The sequence below is a fragment of the Bombyx mori genome, chromosome 6 (genome assembly GCF_030269925.1).
Source record: "Bombyx mori chromosome 6, ASM3026992v2".
Taxonomy (NCBI): Eukaryota; Metazoa; Arthropoda; class Insecta; order Lepidoptera; family Bombycidae; genus Bombyx; species Bombyx mori.
Window position 1 is genome coordinate 14,382,080 of NC_085112.1, and position 18,781 is coordinate 14,400,860.

The window sequence follows — 18,781 nt, forward strand, 5'->3', positions numbered from 1 at the left end:
AATAGCACTACTACACAATAGCAATATGTTTTGAGTTCGATTATGATTTTTTTTCCTAACAGACTTGAGATTTTGGTTTGACTCAACACACATAGATATGTAGTTAAGAGTTACTCAAATTCACCAATTGTGTCAAGTTCACTAAGAAATTAGTGGAAATGGACAAAATTTTAATTTCAATTGATTGAAAATAACAGATATGCTGACATTTAGGGAACACAATCATGTGGGTTCCACAATATCGAAGTAAGCGAGGGTGGAATCTGCTGTATTAAGCTAGTAAATTATTCCTTTTTCGGGTGTCGCAATGATTATTGTTCAACCTATGTATTTGTTTTTTTTTGTCACGGCAGCAATTTACTTACAATTTTACTTCTAATAAGCTTGGTAGCACAAATTTAAATATATATAAATGAATTGCTGTTCGTTAGTCTCGCTAAAACTTGAGAATTGCTGGACCGATTTGGCAAATTTTGGTCTTGAATTATTTGTGGAAGTCCAGAGAAGGTTTAAAAGGTAGACAAATATGAAAATGTCCGGAATTAAATAAAAATAACAATTTGGTTTTTCCTTTGATGTGTCCCCAGTCGGACGGATTCCTTTTCTTTGTTTTATGTTTATTTTATACAAAAGTTTAGGTCTTTTATTTATCGATTGAGGCACTACGAAGTCTGCAGGGTCAGCTAGCTTAGAATATTTTTCGGAATCAAATGATAGTGCAACAAACTTTGAATGAAACATTTTAACCATTAGATTATTTTTTAAAATATCATAATCATGATAAATACGTAAAATGTTACAGTACAGTACAGTAAAATAGCTTAAACAAAAAACAAGGAAAGAGAAAATTCATAAATTTTATGTAGAAAAGGCAAACATTACTATTCCGCAAAATGTATGAAAGTATTTCACAGAACATAGATGCACGCAGCCCTATTTATCTTATCGGCCTTCGCTGTGGTTGAGTCCATAATATTTTCTTACTTCACATACCTACAGTGAACTAGTTCGAATGTAGGCATCACCTTTGAATTCAGATCAAAAAATCTAATAAACATTTCTGTGATTTGAAATAAGCTATTTGCTTAGTTATTCTTAGACACAGTGATGTCCCATTATTTTAATGTCGAGTACACATCTTGTAATGTCTCTTCACTCTGAGAGATGAGTCCGCCATTTGAAATATTTCGGCAAAAAATAGACATCACGTTTCGATTCATAATGACGTTATTACTAATGTGTATCATTTTAATAAATACGTTCGTAACATCGCAATATGAATTTGGAATAAATAGAGGTAAATATGTATATTTATATTTTCAAAGCCTTCTACTAAGCAAAATTCTTTCATTGAGTGAATATTTTTGTTCGTTTGTAATAGGGACATGGTAAATATTATTGTCAGGTAGGTATTTATCAGATTTATTTTATTCGTAAATAAAACTACAGTATTATTCCTACCAAGCGAAGTCTGACTTCATTCGAGTGAGAGTATCAGTCAATGAAAATGAGATTAGATTTGAATTAGTAATATAATGAGTTAGTGTTCTATACTAATTATGGTTTTATCTGATGCTAGACGACGTCCGGAGCCCATTGGCATCACAACATGAACTTTATCATTTACTTTGAGACATAAATTCTATGTTTCAACATCATTAGAGTATCAGCAAAAGAAAGTCTTATTGATTCACGGTGGAAATGGGCAGGATGGTGGTTCTTAGATGCCAGTCTATACTTTACCATTAGCATTCAAAATAAAAATGAGGGGGAAGAAGTTTAAGAAGTTAGATAAGAAGAATGGGTTGAAGATACTCCTGTATATCCTGTATGAGGTAGCTGTACTATGTATGACGACCAAAATGATACTGTGATAAGTTCCTCTGACTTGGAATAATAACAAAAGCCTTTAATTCAAAATCTCAGACGAGACACCTTAAGCTTTTTTGTTTATATAAGCTACCTTTCGTTTGTGTGCAAGAAATCACTGCCAAACATACTTATTCAGTCCAGATACTTAGATGGTTCTATTTTTTTTGTTCCCATATCAGAAAAATCAATACAGCATATCTGGTACGTAGTGATTTTCAGAGCTTTTGAGTCTTTTTTTTTATTGTTTTGATGTGTGGACGAGCTCATAGCCCACCGAGTGTTAAGTGGTGGAGCCCATAGACATCTACGACGTAAATGCGTCACCCACCTTGAGATATACATAAGTTCTAAGGTCTCAAGTATAGTTACATCGGCTGCCCCACCCTTCGAACCGAAACGCATTACTACTTCACGGCAGAAATAGGCAGGGTGGTGGTAATTACCCGCGCGGACTCACAAGAGGTCCTACCATCAGTAATTACGCAAATTATCATTTTGCGGGTTTGATTTTTCCTACACGATGTTATTTGTTCACCGTTGAAGTCAACCGTGAACATTTGTTGAACACGTATTTCATTAGAAAAATTGGTACCCGCCTGGGACTTGAGCACCAGTGCATCACTCAACACGAAAACACCGGTCGTCTTATCTTTTAGGCTACGACGACGGCAATAGATACAATTATATTACATAGAGATGGCAATTTAGTTTAAACAATATCTATTTCAGATTTACCGTCATATATCAAGAGGGCGTTGAATTTGAAAAACAATTATAGATTGATGCCTCGCGAAAAGAATCATATGATTAACAATTTAAGCGTGTTTGATGTCGTCGAGAAGATCAAATATATAACAAAATCTATAGACGAGAATGCGAAGAGGAATGGTTATAAAGTTGATTACATTCTCAGAATTTTGAACTGAAATTTGTTTTTTTTTATTATTATTTCAAGTATCCTAAATTCGTCGTTGGAGACAAAATTAATAGTCAAAAATTTCCATTGGAACATACCAATTAACCGGTCCGTCTATTTATATCTGTTGAAATAAAATAAAAAAAACTGATGTTTATGTTTACGAAACAAAAATGTTTGTTAGTTTTTCTTAAGTATTGGTCCAATGGCTGCTGCAATTTTCGAAGTCTTCGGCAAGATTGCTTTGTATCAGAATGCACGGAAGAATAGACATAACTGTAAAACCCGGTTGGTGATTGCTCTATGCTGGTAAAATGATTAGCGAAAGATTTAGAATTAAGCCCTTAATGATCTTTTACAACAACACTCACTTGAAAAGACATCAAGAAGTTAAAACTCCTAAAAAGGACAAAAAAGTACACATATATGAAAACCATTTTTGCTTACGAGTAAATCAGATCTTAAAGTTATTCTTGATACTTAGAAAACGCTTTTGGCTTAACAATAACACCAACAAAGATAAGTGGTGCACTTGTCATTGAACAAAGGGGTATCTTATATTTGGTCTTAGACCACTTGCACTTATTCAAAATTCTATTTAAATACAGGAAATACTTGTAACGAACTGAAATCCTAAGAAAATATACATCCATGTAATTTTTACTATACAATATCTCACTTAAGCACTTTGTAACATATAATATTTTTATAGTTATATAATAATAATATGTAAAATATAAGAAAATGTAAATGAACATTACTAATTTAGTTTTGCATCCACGTAGCTTCTTTTCTGCCTGAAACCTTGAATTTGTGACTTCGCGTTTGTTAGTCAATTCACATTCACCAATTGATTTGAAATTATTACTTAATAACTTGAGTGCTGATTGTAACTAATACTATTAAGGTTTTTTTTACTTAAAAACCGAAGCACACTAATATCGCTTTCCCTGATAGAACATGTATTCTAAGGCAACACTTTTTTGTTTTTTTTTTTACCGTCGCCCATGGACTTCAGCATTGCCAGGGGCAGAGCCAAGCCGCTGCCTACCGCTCAATACTATCCACAAGCCTCGTTTGAAGAAGGGCATGTCATAGCGTTCGAGAAACACCGTGGAGGGGAGCTCATTCCATAGCCGGATGGTACGTGGCAAAAAAGACCTCTGGAAACGCACTGTGGATGACCGCAGTGGCTCCAGGTAGTATGGATGAACTCTACTCCGGTGGCGGGCGGTGCGATGGTAAAAACGAGATGCCGGTATCATCTCGAATAATTCCTAAGAGCATTTTATGAATTAAACAACAGAATAGAATGATCCTCCTAAAAAAGTTTAACAGACGATGACGAGAAACTTGCGCAAATACCCGTCTTAGGGTTGGAACGTAGTTGTTCACTTTGACCAATCTTTCCAATGCTGTTTTGTAGTAAATCAACTAGTAAAAAGGCCTTCGGGCCACCAGTAATCCACACATCCCAAAAGGGTGATTGGTGAGGAGAGGTCGTAGCGAAAACGGAGGTTAGTCGCGTAAAAACAAAACGAGTTTCTTTACCTGATCTAGCCCGTGAAGCAATCAAAATGTAACATGAACATACTAAATCCCTTCAAATAAGCTTGACGTGAACAACTACATGTCTTCGCCCACATTGAGCAGAGTGTAAGCTTTGGTCTACGTTTGCTTCAAAATGCTTTTTTTCGGTGATAACTTAAATTAACGACAAACCAATTAATACCAATAAAACGTTAAATCAAAACCGAAAACCGTTATTCAACAGAAAAAAGCAATCATTTTGGACATCAAAGCCTCTATCACCTTTCGGATCCAAGATAAACACTTTGGAAACGTGATAAGATCTCGAGCTTGTAAACACTGTAGCCAATGTTTGTGTCTTGCAACTTGATTAATGCCGGGGGAAATGACTTGGGCTTCGTTTGGTAATCGATAATCTAAATTGGGAACGGGGTGGGCCGGTTCCGATTGTTTCCGATGGCTTTTCATTTCGTTTTGTTTACTGCAGACGTTGCGGAGACAATGACATTGTCGTTGTCCGAACAGCTATTTAATCCTGCTCAATAATTTATGAGGTTTCAAACGACGTCTTACGTTAGAAAAGCTATATCAAAATATCTCATGGACATCCACAATGCCAAACGGAATAGTAGGAGACCATTCGACGAAAGTAAACAATAAAACGTTTAGGTCCTTACTGGTGGTAGAACCTCTTGTGAGTCCGCGCGGGTAGGTACCACCGCCTAGCCTATTTCTGCCGTGAAGCAGTAATGCGTAGGTTTGTAGGGTAGGGCAGCCGTTGTAACTATACTGAGATCTTGAACTTATATCTCAAGGTGAGTGGCGCATTTACGTGGTAGATGTCCATGGGCTCCAGTAACCACTTAACACCAGGTGGGCTGTGAGATCGTCCACCCATCTAAGCAATAAAGAAAGGTACAGTAACGATGTCGGATCTTTCTTTGGCAAGGTTGGGACTCAAGGCAGATTCTTAACTTAGATAGATATCTAATATAAGGATAGTTATTGCTATTTAGGGATGATGGAGAATTGATCATCACGATTGATGTCCTGGGTCATTTATCCCATTCTCTCGTGTCGTACTGAAAGGTACTTTAGATCCACTGGCCTTATAAAGCCGTACAGTGTTGATCTATTTATTATTTTAATAGTATTTTGCAGGGTCCCACGAGCTGGTACCACAGTGACTGGATATATTGTAGGATGTGTATACATGTGATACCATTAAGATCTCTATCCTGTATCTCAAGATGGGCATTTTCTGCATGATATCCACAGAACCCGTTAACATGGCACTAGTTCGTCTATAATAAAATAAAATGTCTGTCATCCAAATCTATTAAGCCGAAAAAGAAAAAAAAAAAAAAAGTAATTTTCATAAAACTTTAGATACATTATTCTGGTTTCAAGGCTTTCGGCCGCGCGCCCACAAAAAAAGCTCCTTAGTTAGTGACTTGTGAATGTCAGCTTTTCTTGTCGAGTCTGAACATCGATCTGTCAACGTCAAAGCTCATATTTTATCAACACCACGACAATGGTTAGTACATTTTGATATCAGCCGTCTAGTTTTGGAGCCATTGATGGATTGTACGGGTCGCGGACACTTTGTCCGACCGAGTTTTTTAATGGCTTATAAAAAAATAGCGATTATATAGGACACGTGCAGTCAGAATAAAGGATAAGATAAATGGCAAACAGGTGGAAAACATTTTTTTCAAGAAAATGCACATAAGGTACTCTCTGAGACAAATTCACAGAGCATTAGCTGATAATCTTTCGTATAAAAAAATCAATACATTACTTTAACGTATTAATGATATTATTATATATATATATATGTAATTTTAAACAATACAAAAACAAGCTTAAATAGCCATCCGTACTAACAACTAATTTAATCTAGGTTTTCAACTCTGTTGACACTAGTCAGGATCTTAGAGCGATTTTATATATTACTAGCTGACCCGGCAGACTTCGTAGTGACTCAATCGATAAATAAAATCCCTCCGCCGCGGGACACACCAAAGGAAAAACAAAATTGTTATTTTTATTTAATTCTGAGCATTTTCATATGTACCTATCTACCTTTTAAACCTTCTCTGGACTTCCACAAATAATTCAAGACCAAAATTAGCCAAATCGGTCCAGCCGTTCTCGAGTTTTAGCGAGACTAACGAACAGCAATTCATTTTTATATATATAGATTGTATTGTCATCAATAATTGATGCGTGTGTAAATTATCAAGACGGTTCAAAGACTTCGTTATATACCTATAAACATACATACATACATACATACATACGTACATACATACATAAATTCAGTCAAAAAATTATCGGGAATAGATGAGATGTTTATGGTATTCAGAAATTTTGTTTTATTTTTGTTTTTTGTTTATGTTAGATTGGCACAACTGTTTTCCGTTTTGGCGCGAAGTTTGAGTTGCAGATGCTATTAAGATTAAATATAGTACTTTTTTAGTTATATCTTATTTAGAGTGACTATGACGGACTCGGGTGGTGCAGTAATTAGCGGCCGTGACTGTTGTGTAATGAACAGGTTTAGTTAAGTGAAGCGTTGATCAAATCGAAGACTCTCGTATGCGTTTCCGTAGTGTAGCGGTTATCACGTGTGCTTCACACGCACAAGGTCCCCGGTTCGATCCCGGGCGGAAACAAATGTTTTTTTGTACAAGAAAACAATCACCAAGTTGTTTTGTTGTTTTGTAAGTTTGGTCAAAATTAAGACAACAAACGTAGCCGTAGGATAATTAAACATTAAAAAAAACCCTTGTGACACAACAACATACTAATTCTATCCGCGACTTTAAGCCAGACCTTGGCGTGGTGTTTAGAGGCGCTACGAGAACGGAGTCAGAACTATTATCAGTAAAATATACTGTAAACCTAAATGAGTAAGTTTTTTTTATTTTTTTATTGCTTAGATGTGTGGACGAGCTCACAGCCCACCTGGTGTTAAGTGGTTACTGGAGCCCATAGACATCTACAACGTAAATGCGCCACACACCTTGAGATATAGTTCTAAGGTCTCAGTATAGTCACAACGGCTGCCCCACCCTTCAAACCGAAACGCATTACTGCTTCACGGCAGAAATAGGCGGGGCGGTGGTACCTACCCGTGCGGACTCACAAGAGGTCCTACCTCCAGTAAAAGTTCTATTTTTCTACCCATTTCTGCCGCGACTTGGTCTAAAGGGTGGGACACTTATATTATTCAATTGAGGGTTTGATTTCATATCTCAAGGTAGTGGCTTCGTTCACGTATTGATAGATATCCAGGGACCCCGATAAACGCTTAATACCAGATGGGCATCGACCTAATCCATTTATCTATCGAATGAATAAGAAGGTTTCCCACAAGGTGCATTGTCGGGGATATCCATTGAACGTTGACAGCGCAAGTTTAGTCGTTGTGGTGAGCTTTGCGGAAGACGGTATGACCGGTATTGGACGTCTACGTGCTGATGATGATTCATGATAACTGTCTACTTGAGCTTAAAGCTTAAACGATTTGATATTATTCTGGAGCTTATTCACAAGACAACGTATATACCGCTATCTACCTTCAGACATGGTTGCAGTCCTACGAATCGGAACGTGTGGCTACTTCACAGCATGAATAGGCCGGATAGTGGTACCTTTCTGTGAGGGCTTAACATATTCTCTACCATCAGTGAAATGCTGTTAGTGATCATGGTATGCTGACATAACCATCAGAGCTACTCTTTTACTGGTGAATCTCACAGACACCTTTTGGGAGATGATGCTATAGTAAGGTCAATACCAGCCAATTTTTTGCCCTTGTAGGCGGACGAGCATACGACCCACCTAATGGTGAGTGGTTATCGTCGCCCATGGACTTCAGTATTGTCAAGCCTCTGCCTATCATTATGTACTCTCCACAAGCCTCGTTTGAAAAAAGACATGTCATAGCGCTCGGGAAACACGGTCATCTTATGTCAACGGTCATGTCGTCTTATCTCGTTTCATTACATTTTGTTCATTTCCATCGAGACGTCTCGGATGAAATAAACATAAAACGAAATGTATTCAAATCTTAAAGGAATGCAATATACATCGATGCGTACTTTTGTAACTGGAACCCGTGTCAATCCCGACAGACGCTGCCCGCCTAAATCTAGCGAAAGTTATTTGATGCTGTCTTGTTCTTCATTACATTTATTCTTCATTCGAGTTCTTTAGGGAGCTTGCATGGCATTAACTGAACGGACTGCTAAACATGAAATGGATATATTTTGAAGTTCAGACAAAACTCTCATTTTCTTACTACTTTCCCTCGGTTGTGAACGCATTTGGTAGGCAGCGGCTTGGGTTTGCCCCTGGCATTGCTGAAGTCCATGGGTGACGGTAAACACTCGCCATCAGGTGGGCCGTATCCTCGTCTGTCTACAAGGGTAATAAAAAAAAATCTGGGCTTAAAGTCCTAAAGCTGGAGGCTTTTCCTTCGGCAGAGGGCTTCAACAGTATTTCGCCATCGCAATCTGTCTTGGACCCTTTACTTAGGGCCAGGTTGACTCGATTGTCTTCATATCCACTGCCACAGCGTGCCACCAGGTCTATTTGGGACGGTCTTATTCTTTTATTTTATTGCATAGATGGATGGACGACCTCATAGCCCACCTAGTGTTAAGTGGTTACCGGGGCCCATAGATATGAGTTCTAAGGTCGCAGTATAGTTACAACGGCTGCCCCACCATTCAAAACGAAACGCATACTGCTTCACGGCAGAAATAGGCAGAGTGGTGGTACCTACCCGTGCGGCTATAATTTTGCGGGTTTGATTTTTATTACACGATGCTATTCCATCATCGTGGAAGTCGATCGTGAACATTTGTTGAGTACGTATTTTATTAGAAAATTTGTTACCCGCCTGCGGGATTCGAACACCGGTGCATCGCTCGACACAAATGCATCGGACGTTCCTTTAGGCCACGATGACTTCAAACTACCACAGGTCTACTTTCCACTTGGCCTGCGACGTCCACTCTGCTGTTCATCTCGGAATGTGTAGGCTCTCGATGTGGGGCCTATATATATCCACTTACGACGCATAATCTACTTGTCAATTGGAATTGTACCTACGCCTCCCGCAGGCGTTCGTTAGAGAAGTTCATTGCTCAGAAATGTCGAATATTGCCCATTAGTAGCGGTGCGTCATTCCAGTCACATGAATGATACGGATGCAAGAAATTTATATAAAGACTAGCTGTACTCGTCCACTTCGCTGGGCATTTAAAATTAACATCATTATTTCTCACCCCCACAAAAATTATCATCATGAACGGCCCCGCAACTGGTGTAGGGAGTCCAACACTCATATAAATATTAGCCTACCATTAAGTACATGTATTTTCTACATGGATATCAAGTTTCAAGTCAATCGGATACATGGTTCAGTAGTTATAACGGAACATCCGTAAAAATCACTGTAGACTTACATATTAGTATAGACTAGAGGTCCCGCAGTAGTCGAAATTCGACTATAATTAATTGGAATTGTAAGTTTGTACACTATTATGATTGTATTTTATTGTATTAATATATAGATTAGCAGTGAAATATTATAACACAACCTTCGTCGTCCTTTGCCACTAAAATCTCATGATTAATAGTAGTTTTAATGAAGCAATGCAACTAACTGTGTAGATCAAGTTCTACATCCCAAAATGGTGCCCGGTAACTAACTGATTTTATTGCTCGGATTTGGCTTTTATTGCCAGTTCAGCTTTTTTTTATTTCGCTTTACATTTGAACATTCCTCACGTTAACTCCTTGGTTCTTAGGTCTTTTATTGCACTTTGGCTATGTTCATTGAAGGGCTCAATGCAAGAGCTGTTGCGTTTGATTAACTACATTAAAGTTATAGTGATGGAAATTCATAATAACAAATTTTCTGAATAATTTTTTACTGGTGGTAGGACCTCTTGTGAGTCTGCGCGGGTAGGTACCACCACCCCGCCTATTTCTGCCGTGAAGCAGTAATGCGTTTCGGTTTGAAGGGTGGGGCAGCCGTTGTAACTATACTGAGACCTTAGAACTCATATCTCAAGGTGGGTGGTGGCATTTACGTTGTAGATGTCTATGGGCTCCAGTAACCACTTTTAACCAGGTGGGCTATGAGCTCGTCCACCCACCTAAGCAATAAAAAAAATTTAGCTAAACCACCATTACAAAACCAAATATAATATTGATATGTGAATCCAAAGTGAATAGCTATCCTGAATTATATTGAGATAGTACAGCTCCTATGGGACAATGTGATTGAAAATAAGGTAAAGCGAAACAATATATCCGAATCGAGTTAATATGAGGGCGATAGTAGATTCCCTCTGCTCTTAATCCTTAATGACCTAACTACCTTCCAGTAGTTTTACTATTTTCTGTCTCAAGATTTATACCGTAAAGTCGAGAATCGGATGAGAAATGTTCCATGTGAAGTTCTGGTAGTATATTATGGAATCCAAGTCAGTCGACATTGTTGATAAGGGTCGCAGCTCCTAAGGCGACGGTGTCCTATCGAGCTTTACTCTTACAGCGATGGTCTGAATCACAAGAACTAGCGGAACTATTTAAAATATTCGAAATTTCGATTGTTACGTCCAATTAAATCACGAATGATGAAATCATAGGATTTATAATGAAGTTTGAATTTCGGGTGACCTAGTCTTGGCATTGTCTTAATATTTGGTCACAGCGTGCATGGTTTAACTTACTATCAGCCGTTAGGACGAAAATATGGTTTAATATAACGACTGCTTGTACCCTCAAACTCGAATGCAACTAACCAATGAATTAGATCATTCTTATCGTACTAAGGTAGTGGATATAACAATTCTACATTATCAGAAATTCTTATATTGCAAGTTAGGCAGGTTTAAAGCAATAAACCAATTCATGCTATGCTACATAGTTTTCGCGGCCAGATTAAAAAATACTTTAAAATCTTATTCTAGGCACAAACTATGATAAAATAAAATATTTGAATGTTAATAATCGTAAATTACTTATTTATTTAAAATAGAGAGTGAAACAGCCCTTATTTAGAATAAAGTAACCAAGGTTTTAACGCTGTTGTCTTTATATGTGTAGTGGTAATACTTTTGCAGTGTTTATGGACTCTGTTAATCTTCTATAGATCTTGTGCACCGTGAACTTATAACCCTTTGCTATTTTATTTAAAAAAACTACACAGCTTTCTGATTTGGATAATTTAGGTAATAATAAAATAAACCGCTCTCCTCTCACAACATGAGCCTTACATTAAGTCGCCGGTAACAAATTGAGTTTACAAAATTGGATTAGGAACCAAATTAGATCATATTTCGCGAGCCAGTTCGAGTTAATGCCACTCGCTTTTATCATTGGACGCCTCCACAATACTGCTACTCGAATCTTACTTAATTCAATTGTTTTAATTACAAGCGAAATTAAGACGGTAAGGGTTCGTTTTGATAATTCTTGTTTATGAAACTATGAAAGTTTGGTATGGTCATGTTTATAAGATTTCGATGATTAGTTCCGAAGAACAAATTTCTACGGTGATGCTATTTTATCGAATAACTAGCGGTTCGCTCCGGCTCCGCTCGGGTCTTTAACCAAAAAATGAACGATCCTTGACGTTGTTTCATTTTTTTTAATTAAAGAACACTTATTGCGGCATAACTATAATAGTTAGACACATCGATTAGATGTTATGAACTCGCAAAGTCTAGTTCCACAATAAAGAAAATCAGCAAGACGACCCTATTTTACAAGGACGCATTCAGTTTGTGATTTTCTTTGGTTACAGCTTAACAAGAGTAATTTTCTTTATATGCAATATCATTTAGTCGCTTTTTTTATTGCTTAGATGGGTAGACGAGCTCACAGCCCACCTGGTGTTAAGTGGTTACTGGAGCCCATAGACATCTACGACGAAAATGCGCTACCCACCTTGAGATATAAGTTCTAAGGTCTCAGTATAGTTACAACGGTTGCCCCACCCTTCAAAACAAAACGCATTACTGCTTCACGGCAGAAATAGGCGTGGTGGTGGTACCTACCTGTGCGGACTCACAAGAGGTCCTACCATCAGTAATTACGCAAATTATAATTTTGCGGGTTTGATTTTTATTATACGATGCTATTCCTTCACCGTGGAAGTCAATAGTGAACATTTGTTAAGTACGTATTTCATTAGACAAATTGGTACCCGCCTACGGGATTCGAACACCGGTGCATCGCTCGATACGAATGCATCGGACGTCTTATCCTTTAGCCACAACGGCTTCAATAAAAGGAACTGATAGATAGGTATGCAATAAACAACATCTGAGGGCATAAATTGTGATGATACCAACAGGTCCCAATAACCACTTAAGACCAGGACTTTTCAAGCTCCGATGTACGTGAAATACCATTCAGAATGAGTTTGAGCTCCGAAAATCCTTTAAAATTATATTGAGCACTCAACATTGCCGTGTTAAACATTCAGAGCGTTTCAACAAATCCTTTCAAATAGTATCATTTAGCCCGGCACGATTTGCGCTGCTCGATTTTATAGGTTGAATTTTGTACGACTTTGTAAATCAGGTTAACAATTTTAGTACATTGGTGTAAACATCTAAGGCCATTTCTATTGTTACAGAATTTTGCGAAAGCTTTCTTCATTTTCCTTTTGTGTTATTTTTGGGTGCCTTGACATGTCCTTCTTCAAATGAGGTTTTCAAAGAATACTCAGCGGCGGACAGTGACTTGGCTGTGTCCCTTCTTGGCTTTGCTACCGTCCTTGAGCGTCGGTTATTATATTTGTCGGAGAGGCCACAATTATTAACACCATTGTCAGACATCGTAGGGGCAAATAGGGTGATCGAGCTAAGAGATATATTGAGTACACCAATCACGTTTGTTGTCTTAGAAAAATTTAGAAATCTTCTCTTGACGTTAGCAAACGAAAACCAATGACAGTTCTTAGGACGGAGGCACCGCTCCTCAAGAAGGCTGGTTGGTAAGTGTGATGGCGTCTACGCGTCGGCTAAGCTTTGTCGTAGCACGTAGCACGTTAGCCGAGTTCCGACAATACTGCTATCGTGCTTCCATCTCTCGGAATCGTGCTGCGTTTCGTTTAGCTACCAAACTAATGACCGTCTCCGACTTATTGTACTTTTCTGCGTACTTATTGTACTTTTTATTTGGTAGTTCGCTTTCATTTAATGTAGCTGTTTTGAATTCATATCCTACTGTAAATTCTGTTGGAAAAACACAAAGAAGGCCAAAACACTTTCACTGTGTGTTTCATAATCAGTTCAGCCATAAAATCTACAGTAGGACATAGGTCTCCCCATAAATTTCCACTAAGACCGGTAGAAAGCGCTTTGCATTCACCGGCTTATTGCGACCTTTTTTAAGTCGTCCGACCATCTTGTGGACGGATCACCAATTCGGATTTATGCCATGTTGTATGTTTTTTATTCACAAGCTGACGAGCCTTGGATTATGAATGAGATAAACTAATTTGTTCGATGGAAGCTTTTTGTTAATTGTAATGGAAAGGATAACCACTTCACCGAAGGCAACAGTTGTTAGTACAATTAGTTTTGTCTTTAATTTTATAATGACTGTGAAGACTGTAATACTTTGTAAAGTACGACCAATGGTTGCATATAAGATGATTATAGCTTTCAGAAAACGAAGGGATTATTGATGGCCTTGAGCCGTTTCGAGCTTTTAGTTCCTTTCCTACCTTCAATGATAGGCATGCACTACAGCGCTTACTTATACATATTAACTTTAGTTTTGTTAGCGTTGATATACGGACGACCTCACTGTGTTGATTAGTTACCTATATATATTATGCACCTAAAGGTATTATAAGATATTATACCTAAAGATATTATACTTACATGTCGCAAAGTACCTTGAGATATTAGAAACAAAGCTCCATTGCATTGTATAGCCCACCCATCAAACCGCATGGCATGGCTGCTTCGTAGAAATAGGCAGAATGGTTGTACCTATCCCTTCGGGTTCTCTATACCCCTTACTACTAATAAATGCCAATTGGGGCTCGTAGTACACTAATACCAAGCACTAAGAGAACAGAGAACCAATTATCCGTTGAGCCCCATAGTTACGACACCCACGGGAAGATGGGAAGGTGCTATTTGAGGCCAACACCATACAACCATTTTTTATGTTACGATTTTATGGAACTTAATTTTGATAATGCAAATCTTCTTTCTCTAAGACAAGAAATCAGGATAAAGATAATAAACTTGTATATCCAAATCTTATTCTGGTCTCACTCGGTAGGAAATTCTAGAAAAGTCTTTTAATCGTAAAATTTCCGAGCCGCGATACCTCACAAAATACGAATCAGGAACTTTAATTACCAGTCTCGCAGATTATTACCAAAGTTACTGATGAACAAAACATTTCCAAATTAACATTAATGGATCAAAACGAGAAATAATATTCATCAAAATAACCACACAAATGAAGGGTCTAACCCACAGAGGTACAAAACCCATTAACTTATCTGACCGGTTTAATGTCCCTTACACTCATTTTGCAATCGGCCCAAAATAATTGTGGCCCATAAATCGACGTTCCTGTACCGTGTGGGGCGAACAATTTGCAAAAAGCAATTGCTTCCATACATCACTGTCTTATCGGCGGATCTGAGCATCGATTGTCACCAGCTTTGACGGTTTTTTTGGTTTTTTTTTTGGGCCATTTTAAATATCAGCACAATATGTTTAATATATAATAATATTTATATTTAGTTATCATTAAATAATTTTTGCAATATTTAAATCGAATGTTTAATCTGTCAAGCATTGCAATCAGAGCTATTGAGGCTTGAATGCAGAAGAAAAACGTAGATAGAACTTATAGAATCATGATAAGTTGGGTCTAAGAAATATTATTGACTGTCTAAGAAAAAAGTATTGATGTGCTTAGAAATCACTTATTAACAATAATAAAACTAAAACAAAAAAAACGATTAAAAACTAATTAATATAAACAAAACGTTATCCATGAAAATTTAAACATAGGAATACGACAGATACAAGACGGATATATTAACATAAATAGCCCAAGGCAGTGTACATATTCATTTCTGGATATAACATTCATTAGAATCGTTCGTATGTAAATATCATTATATACACATGTACACATGAAAGTTAAAATATATTCCTAGCTTTAAGCGTTTTCAAATAAACTAGGCTCTTCAGGAAGCAAAAAGCTCTTTTTGGTTTACGTAACCTCCAGGGTAGGTAATAACGGCCAAAAATTACCCTTAATTGCTACCACCGTTTCGCATTACATAGTCTTTTGGAAGACTGAACGCAAGAAACGAATAGCACGAGACACGCCTACGATGTAAATAGATCTGGAGATAAGCCTCGATATATGGCGGCAATTTCCCCTACAGAAGGGTGAGCGGAAAGGATATTTCGCGTCACTCGTTCCTTTTTATGTGAACGCCGAAATATTCTATGACTCAATACTGGGAGGTAGTTAGGTTACAGGCTTATTGGCTAGAACAGTAAGACTTCTTTGTTTGATAAACTTGGTAATTTGTATCATTTTTCGACTTTGCGTTTGAGAATAAGTAAGGTTTTAGAGGTAAAATTGTCTCCAGATTTTATTAGCTATTGTAAAAGTTTCCTCCGACATTTGTTTTACTAACGATTAGTGTGGATGAGGTCAATATCAAAAAAATACTTTTGCGGTTTAAATTCGGGTTTAATATTTTTTATTTGAATTAACATTTCGGCATGTCCAATACTTTACATTTGTTGCGGCCACAAACCACTAAGGTACTTTTCGACGTTTTAATACTACGCTATCAGTGAGTAGAGAACGGTATATAAATGATTTTGATAAAGAATAGCGCGAGTAGCAAGATTAAGCCGTAAAAGTACTTTCTAATGGGTATAGGATTCGCGATAGACGAAGAAAATACCATTAAAATCGATGTTCTGTATTACGTAAACTTCTTTATGCGCTGAGAAAATTTTACTGCAGACCACACAACCGATAAGGAATGTCCACACTCCATAATGCTGCCTTAGAAAAAATTAAAAACTGTGTATTGATACTGAATGAAAAGCAAATGAATTAAATTTATCAAAGATAGCGGCCTGCTCCGGCTCCGCTCGGGTCTTTAACAAAAATTTCAACGATATTTGACGTAATAAAAGAACACTTATTGCGACGTAACTATAATAGTTAAACATAATATGCTGCCGCGACACTTTTTGCAAATAGTAATGTGTTATACAAAGTCGTAGTACATTATTTTTATATATCATCAATAGTTTTCGCAGGGCACGCGATGTAAAGAATATCTTAGGTAATTTTTTTACACATTGGGTTACATTATTGGAGTTTTAGTAAGGATCCCTAATTTTTTTCCAAAAAGATTATAAACTATGCCACTTGGGAATAGCGTAGCTTCCAAGCAGTGAAAGAATTTTTCAAATCGGTTCAGTAGTTTCGGAGCCTATTCAATACAAACAAACAAATCTTTCCTCTTTATAATATTAAGTATAGACAACAATAATACAGTTTAGGTTGATTTAAACATTCACCTCTATTATTGAATCGCATTTGCTAACATATTTTGTAGTAAAAAATACTTGGCTCAAATAATTGATTCCCAATACGTATCTGGTCCAGAAGTAAGAACATCAGTGTCCCGACTGTAAGCAGTAATAACGCCTTTGCAAAACTATTGGTTTTTATTCGTCTCGATATTTGCGCACGTGCTGTCGATATTACCTTTGTATTATGTACTTACAACATAAATTCGCGGTAGTTGAACTTGAATAGTTTTAATTTGTACACGTATATTTGAAGTCCAAAAGCGTATAAATTTTTCAGAAGACCTTCACCAACATTCAACCCCGAATCAACATACCTTTCTAATAACCACATTAAGTATGCGTATCAACATATCACGAACATTTATGTTCGTCCGCTGATTGAAATTCGATCGTAATCACCGACACCTCAAGATTTTTGCCTTCATACCACCCTTGGACGCGTTACCACCCGTCACCCCAATGGAAGTTAAAGATCTGATCAAAGACCTACGTCCTCGCAAGGCTCCCGGTTCCGACGGTATATCTAACCAAGATAATAAACTTCTACCCTTGCAACTCATCGTGATGTTGGCATCTATTTTTAATGCCGCTATGACTAACTGTATCTTTCCCACGGTGTGGAAAGAAGCGGACGTTATCGGCATACACAAACCCGGTAAACCAAAAAATAATCCGACGAGCTACCGCCCGCTTAGCCTCCTCATGTCTCTAGGCAAACTGTATGAGCATCTGCTCTACAAACGCCTCAGAGACTTCGTCTCATCCAAGGGCATTCTGATCAATGAACAATTCGGATTCCGTGCAAATCAGTCATGCGTACAACAGGTGCACCACCTCACGGAGCACATTCTCGTAAGGCTTAGCCGACCAAAAACAATCTACACGGGAGCCTTCTTCTTCGACGTTGCAAAAGCGTTCGACAAAGTCTGGCACAACGGTTTGATCTACTATTCAACATGGGCGTGCCAGACGCACGCCCATGTTGAATCGTTTGAAAGTTTGTAAGTCTCGTGCTCATCATACATCATTCTCTCTCCGCTCCTATTTAGTTTATTTACTAACGATACTCCCCGCCGTCGCCGCCGACCCAGCTAGCCTTATTTGCCGACGACACAACCGTTTACTACTCAAGTACAAATAAATCCCTTATTGCGAAGAAGCTTCAGAGCGCAGTCGTAGCCCTAGGACAGTGGTTCCGAAAATGGCGCATAGACATCAACCCAGCGAAAAGCACCGCAGTGTTATTTTAAAGGGGAAATTCACCGCTTGTTTCCTCACGCATTAGGAGGAGAAATATCACACCCCCAATCACCCTCTTCGGCCAACCTATACCCTGGGCCAGGAAGGTCAAGTACCTGGAAGTCGCCTGGATGCATCCATGACAATCCGCCCGCATATAAAAACAGTCCGCGACCGTGTCGCATTTATTCTCGGCATACTCTATCCTATGATCTGTAAGCGGAGTAAAATATCCCTTCAGAATAAGGTGACACTTTACAAAACTTGCATAAGACCCGTCATGACTTACGCGAGTGTGGTGTTCGCTCACGCGGCCCGCACACACATAGACACCCTCCAATCCCTACAATCCCGCTTTTGCAGGTTAGCCATCGGGGCTCCGTGGTTCGTGAGGAACGTCGAACTACACGACGACCTGGGCCTCAAATCAATTCGGAAGTACATGAAATCAGCGTCGGAACGGTACTTCTATAAGGCTATGCGTCATGATAATCGTCTTATCGTTGCCGCCGCTGACTAATCCCCGAATCCTGATTATGCAGGAGCCAGTCACCATCGACACCCTGGACACGTCCTTAGGGATCCA

At 38.1% G+C, this 18,781-nt stretch overlaps 1 long non-coding RNA gene and 2 other non-coding genes across 3 annotated transcripts; 2 read left to right on the top strand and 1 right to left on the bottom strand.

Moving 5' to 3' along the window:
- The first annotated feature begins 986 nt into the window (after window positions 1-986).
- Window positions 987-2,800, top strand: LOC101743530 (uncharacterized). The gene is made up of 2 exons (XR_001140325.3): window positions 987-1,297; window positions 2,602-2,800. It is a non-coding gene; the product is annotated as an uncharacterized LOC101743530 (long non-coding RNA).
- Window positions 2,801-6,923: 4,123 nt separating this feature from the next.
- TRNAV-CAC (transfer RNA valine (anticodon CAC)) lies at window positions 6,924-6,996 on the top strand. Its single transcript has one exon. It is a non-coding gene; the product is annotated as a tRNA-Val (tRNA).
- Window positions 6,997-18,402: 11,406 nt separating this feature from the next.
- On the bottom strand, window positions 18,403-18,474 carry Mir2822-2 (microRNA mir-2822-2). The gene has a single exon (NR_107435.1). It is a non-coding gene; the product is annotated as a microRNA mir-2822-2 (primary transcript).
- Between the last annotated feature and the right edge of the window lie 307 nt (window positions 18,475-18,781).